Below are 6,539 nucleotides of genomic sequence, written 5' to 3'. Positions count from 1 at the left end.
TGTTAAATAAAAATGGAAATGCGTGTTAACTACAAGATGCAGCAACCAAATGTAGTCATTCATAGTGGTATTGTTGAAATTGGTACTGATGAAATTGAACTGCACAGTTCATACTTGCACATATAGAACATCACGTTGTGAATAATTAGAATAAACAAGGCATACTACGAACAACCAAAGATAGCATTTGAAACTGGACACACTACTAGTAAAATGCTTACTAGTAGCTCTGTTTTTTTTGCTACCAGTAGCGCTGGTAGACGCGCTATTGCTACAGCGCTACAACTATTTTTTAGCAGTAGCGCTTGTTTGTCCCAGCGCTACTAGTAACTGAAGATAGCAGTAGCGCTTTTTTGTAACCCATGCTACTACTATCCAGAGTACTAGTAGCATGCACTTTTCCCCCACGCTACTACTAGCTAATTAGGACTAGTAGCATGCACCTTTTCCCCCACGCTACTACTAGCTAATTAGGAATTAAAAAAATAAAAATTAGATGCAGTATTCATGGATGGAAATCAGAGACACATCCAGTGCAAGATAAACTAAGGTCACAGAACCATCTCAACTGGAAGAGATCACAAGAATCCATTTAACATCAGACACACACAACCATCATCGAAACGTGGGTACCTTCCCTAGTGTTCACCACCAACCTAAACAAAGCACTTCTCTAGATGTATCTACCAAGGCTCGTAGTTCAGACGCCGGTGGACCCAAATCCTCCCTACCCTCGGACGGTGGCGTCGAGGTCCTCCACCTCGGTGACCTTCGCCGTCACGATCACCTGGACGATCATCTTGCGACGTGGCCGCCGGGCTTCACTGGGTTGAAGAGCACAACGCCCACCGAGCCGCGCTAGTCAGCGTCGATCAACCCTTTGTCCACGTCGGGAAAGTGAAAACTTGTTAGTGCAAATATCATCAATTCAACCAAATAGTATATTACAATTCACAAGACCCATTAAGTTAAGATTCCTTCTCATCTAGCAATTTAAAAGATCTTATGCCAATAATATATGCTTAATTCCTCACTGGCTATTCAAACTAAATGGTCCAGGAATGCACATGGTTACCATGGATACCCGTCTAGATTGGTACTGTCTATAAAGTTGCAATTCCTAAAGTTGATCGTCTCTTAGTTTTGTGAGGAAAATATGTTCCTTTTTAGAAAGCGTATAACTACAAATATCTTATTATGATCTTAGCTAAGCGATACGGTTAAAAGATAAACACACACCATCTTTTTTGAGAATATAAACACGCATAATAAATATGTGTGCAGATGGAACATGGATCATCGAAGGCACTGATAATAAAAAAATAGTAGTATTGCAAGGAATTATTCCAACTAAAGCCTAAATTAAGCGCCCTTCGTCGGAAAAAAAACAAAGCCTAAATTCAGCAAGCAACAACTCCATGGACAACTGGAGAAAGCATGACAGGGGAGATGGAAGGGTTCGTAGTTACCAGAGTCTTGCCGTCGACCAGACTCCGGTGACCGCGTGAGGCAGAGCAGCGAGACTCCTAGCAAGAATAAAGGAGTGGATTGAAGTATCTTTGTGTGTGTGTGTGTGTTTACACAGCAGAGTGTGTACCTAGTGCTCCACTTGACATGACTTGTATTTCTGACCACACGGGAGTTGTGGCTGGAAATCCTTTGGAGTTTGGAGTGCCAATCATGTGGAGGTTATTTTTTGAGAGAGATAAATCATGTGGAGGTGTGTAGCCTCTATCTTTGTTGTGCAGAAAATGAGTGGAAAGCATGGGCCAAAAAAGAATGGAAAAAAATCTCAAGATTGTAGCTGTTAAAGTTATACTAGAAAAAGGTTCGTGTGCTGCAACGGGAGAAAAACTACATACCCCAAGCCTAATAAGCATGGCTTAATGGCTAAAGGATAACCCTCTCCCCACGCAATTCCATGTTCTCTATTTAAACATGGCATCCCATTCGTGTCGCTTATCCTCCTTTCCGCCCTCTACGATGGTGGCCGCAGTGTCTATTTGATGACAATGCATTGTCAATCCCAAGGTGATCATCTCTGATTTTTTTTGCATATTCATTTCAGTAATCCATTTGTGTTAACCAAATGGACTGGCTAGGATTTGGATCTGAAGAATCCCAAAAGGAATTGTGAATGTTTTAGTTGAACCAATGCTTTATTAGAATTTCTATTATTTACTTTGTAGGAATTGCACCTCAACTCACTCCATCCATTTTTTTCTCAACGCGTGGACAGTTACCACAAAATATTATATTACCCTACTAAAATAAGTTTTAGTCTAACCGGTGGACAAAGAAACAAACATATATACTCGACCTGAGCATGTATTTGTATTTGTAGGAGGCACCCTGAAAGACAAAACAAAGCGCTCGCATGTCTCTTTCTCGTAAACCAGATTCGTCCACCGATGCATCACAGGTTCACAGCCCCGCAGTGCGAACATACACAAAGATTTAGGTAAGCAAACCATTGTGTGAGAAGCCAAACTAAAAATTTAGCCAATGCATAAAGCGGTATGTAGTACAAACAGCAGCAATCTTGGTCGTGAGCACCTGCACAAAGCTTCTCCACCGTATAAAAAACAATCTGAAAGACATGTAGACGATAATGGAACTTGCAGTTGCAGTCTTAAGATGGATAAGCACCCATCAAATAAAGAAAGAGATAAGAAAATACGCTGTGGCATTGGACTGGAATAGCATCCTCAACTTGAGGAACAAACAATTCAAACCGGCAAGAACACAATGAAACACCTTTGAGAAGGCAAGGCCACAACCATGATGGATTAGGACAGGGAGCGCTTCTCCCCATTGTTACTGCTCTCCCGTTCCTCCTGCTCAGTTCCTCAAAAAACAAATCGTCTTACGCTCTGCCTCGTATGCAATTCTTGCCCATTGTTCCTGTCCATGAGCTGTCCTAGCCAAGCCATACCAACTCCTGCGCAGCTTCCGTCGTCTTCTTCTTTCCTATACGCAGGCGCCATCGACCATCGAACCAACATTGTCCCACTCCGATTCTGTCCAGTGGGAGGTCCGATGTCGAGGTGGAGCCACCTTGGCTGCCAATTCCTCCGCGTATCACTTTGCTTAGTTACAAGGGGAATCACATTCACACTAATAAAAAACTGTCAGCGGTCCAGTGAATTAACAGTTGACTAAGAGAACATGTATACACCTACATGTGCATAGTCATAGACATGAGCCAAGGCTGATGGATAGACAAAAATTATCAGTAACTTGCTATTACTATGTACTGTATGAATACTCCATGTATTTTTACCCAGGCAACTAACAACCTCACCCTATTTGCCAAATAGTATTCATCAACATATTAGCGAACCCATGATAAACAATGGATATTGCTCGATCAAAGTCACACAAATAGTTTGAGTCTTTGGGCATCAAAGTCTTTATATTTTCCTTCAGAGAGTGACAGAGTCAATGTCCTACATGGAGAAGAAAATTGCTTGAAAATACAGACCATGTGAGGGGTTGCTGGTTGGTCAGCTTATTCAATATGTACTACTCAAAATTGCATCCGGTTGCTGCCATTCTTGTTCAAAATCAATTCCAGCGGCCCGAATTGATACGATTTGGGAATCCAAGTCGCTGCAACCAATTGGCGCAGAAACGAGAGGGGATCAGATCGGGAGAGGGAGAGAAGGGGCGGGGGACCTTGATGTGGCGCTGGCCATCCCTGTGGTGCACGAGGTCGAGCTCCTTTTCGTCGACGGCGTCCGCGCCGCAGGCCCCCACGCTGAGCGCGTAGAGCACCACGTCCCTGCAGGGAGCACGGAGACGGCGTGAGCGCGATGAGATCAACCGACAGAGCCGTTCTGTGGAGCCGAGGTCCGCACGCACCTCTCGTCGTAGGCGAAGGAGTCCTGCGCGGATCAGCAGAGACGAGTGAGGCACGGGCTTAGGGGAGGCGGAAGGGGGAGAGGGGCCGCGCGAGCGGGCTGGCCGCGCAAGTAGGCGAGCACGACGTCGGGGACAACGAACGCGGCGGGTCTCTTGTTCGTCGCCATGGCCCCTCCGCTGCTCTTCAGCAGGGCCGACGGCGAGTGGGTTGGGAGAAGAGAGGAGGTGGAAGGGAGGCCGGGGGTGGAGGGGATCTGGATCGGGTGTCGGGTGGATTTTTTTGTAGCGTGGGTGTAGTAGAGCGTTTTGCAAACCAGCCGCTACATTATGGTGGTGTTTGGTTCTCTAGTCCTAGGACTTTTTCTAGTTCCTAGGACTTTTTGAAAAAGACTCTTAAGGAGGTGCTTCTAAGGACTTTTAACAAAAAGTTTTAAAAAAGTCCCACCCTGTTTGGTTTGCTAGGGACTTTTTCTAGTCCCAACACAAAAAAGTCCCTGGAACCAAACACCCCCTATGTCTTTAGCAATAGCCCTGGGTTGATCATCCACGCTGCTACTATGTCTTAATCTGGGGGTGTGGTGTAGCACACTTACTAGTAGCGCTGCCAAAAAAACCCACGCTACTGCTAGTAATACCAGCAGCGCGTTTTGTACCAAGCGCTACTGGTATTTACCAGTAGCGTGGGGTCCCAAACAGACGCTACTAGTAAAGTTCTATGTATAAGAATTTTCCTAGTAGTTACATATGCTAACTACAAACAACCGAAAAATCAAAAAACTTTAAAAGAGGCATATGCTAGCTATAACAGGCTTAACAGCAAGCAAATATATGCATTCCTATCGGTATGTTTAAAACTGGTTTGATGAAATGTACTGCACAGTAAATAATTGCACATATAGAGCATCACATTGTGAACAATTGAAATAAACAAGGCATACTGCAAACAACCAGATATAGCAATTAAAACTGGACATATTCTCACTACACTACAAAAGAGACTCGACAAAACAAATCATGGGTTTCCTCACTTGTCACATATGGGCTCGTTCCTGTGGGAAGTGCACGGCTGTAGGGTGCCCTCCCTGATGTCGCGGACGAGCGCTTTTCCCTTGGAAGAGCAGATGGGCTCTTTCCCCTTGGAAGAGCCGGAGAGGGTGCCCTCCTCGTGGTCGCCGTCGATGAGGTCTGGCTTGGAAGCTGTGGATCCCAAGCCAGCGTCGCAGAACGTGTCCTTCAGAAATGACAGAAGGGGCTCGATGGCGATGTAGAATGGCAAATTGTTGACAGCGAGCCAGAGGAGATCAGCGGCGGGGCCATGGATGAGATCGACGGCGGTTGAACCCGAGGGTTTGGGGTGGGCCACTTAACCTGTGACATAGCCCGCCTCAGGCCGTCGCTGTCGATGACCTCGATGTCGTAGCCGGCGTCCGAGACATGCCCGCATACTCTAGCCCGCAGCTTGAGTGCCTGCCACCAGTAATGGTCGTCAGCTTCCTCGGCGACGTCGGGCAAAGGGACAGCTATACACCTCTTTTGGGCCAGTCGCTCCTCGAGATCCACGGGAAGCGTAGCTGGGCTTAGGCTGCGATGCTCTGGAGTGGGGGTGGGGATGGGGATGGGGATCTGTGGGAAGGGGGCGTTTGGCAGGCGTCATCTAAGAAACTCAGGGCGGCTTGGGTATGGAGATCGATGGGTAAGCTGCACGGGCAAAACGGCAGATGTTGACAATGCAGGCCTTGCGGCGGTGGCGGCAGTGGCAGCGGGGACCTTGCTAGGGTTTCTAGCTAGGGAGGGTGTGTGTGGGTGTGCGTGCGCACGCCCAAGGTGGTTTTGTTGTGTGTGTGTGTGTGTGTGTGTGTGGACGGGGGCGCGGGGTGTTTGAGGAAATGACGCGGGTACTGAAAATTTTACTACGCAGGAGTGAAATGCCGGGCTATTGAAAATTTTGATGATAGTGCATCGCACATGGTCCGGAGATAACAAACGTGTGTTATGAAACAGAAAAACCCTCGAGGCGGGCAGATATTTTCTAGGGATGCAGGCGGGATTGGGAACAAGAAACATCGCACACGGTCCGTAGATAACAACTGTATGTTATGAAACAGAAACACTCTCGAAGCAGGTAGATATTTTCTAGGGATGCAGGCGGGATTGGGAGCAAGAAACATCACACACGGTCCGAAGATAACAACTGTGTGTTATGAAACAGAAAAACCGTCGAGGCGGGCAAATATTTTTGAGAGGGGGGCCTCGTGCAGCCCAGTGTACTGTGCGGATGTGTGCGTGACAGGGGCACCGGCGTGGCACACGGTTAGTTAGAGTGAACCATGTGTGTTGCGTCATCCGACTTGTCTAATGTTCATAAATTTGACGAAAATGACGCGGGAGAGGGTCAGAACACGAACACACTTGCATGTGGACCAAATTTATGTATCAAACGGGTGGTTTTATTTTCAAATACCAAATGCAACTTCGATGTGGCACCTCTCTCGCAAAGCGCACGGTATTGCTTGCCCCCACCCCCCTCGTGTCGGCACGAAGGGAATCCTAAGCTATGAATGCATGCCCCTCCCCCCCAACCGAGGTTCACCTAGCAAAGTGCGCAGCAGCTAGAAGCCCCCTCCCTCGTGTTGGCACGAAGGGAATCCTAAGCTATGAATGCATGCCCCCCCAAC

The 6,539-nt window shown here is 47.1% G+C and overlaps 1 long non-coding RNA gene across 1 annotated transcript; it reads right to left on the bottom strand.

Moving 5' to 3' along the window:
* Positions 1-514: 514 nt before the first annotated feature.
* On the bottom strand, positions 515-4,194 carry LOC123119952 (uncharacterized). The gene is made up of 3 exons (XR_006459117.1): positions 3,865-4,194; positions 1,470-3,784; positions 515-878 (listed from the first exon to the last, which is right to left on the bottom strand). It is a non-coding gene; the product is annotated as an uncharacterized lncRNA (long non-coding RNA).
* Positions 4,195-6,539: the final 2,345 nt, after the last annotated feature.

This window comes from Triticum aestivum, chromosome 5D (genome assembly GCF_018294505.1).
Source record: "Triticum aestivum cultivar Chinese Spring chromosome 5D, IWGSC CS RefSeq v2.1, whole genome shotgun sequence".
NCBI classification, from domain to species: Eukaryota; Viridiplantae; Streptophyta; class Magnoliopsida; order Poales; family Poaceae; genus Triticum; species Triticum aestivum.
The sequence above is the reverse complement of the archived record's forward strand: the minus strand, read 5'-3'. Positions and strand labels throughout refer to the sequence as shown.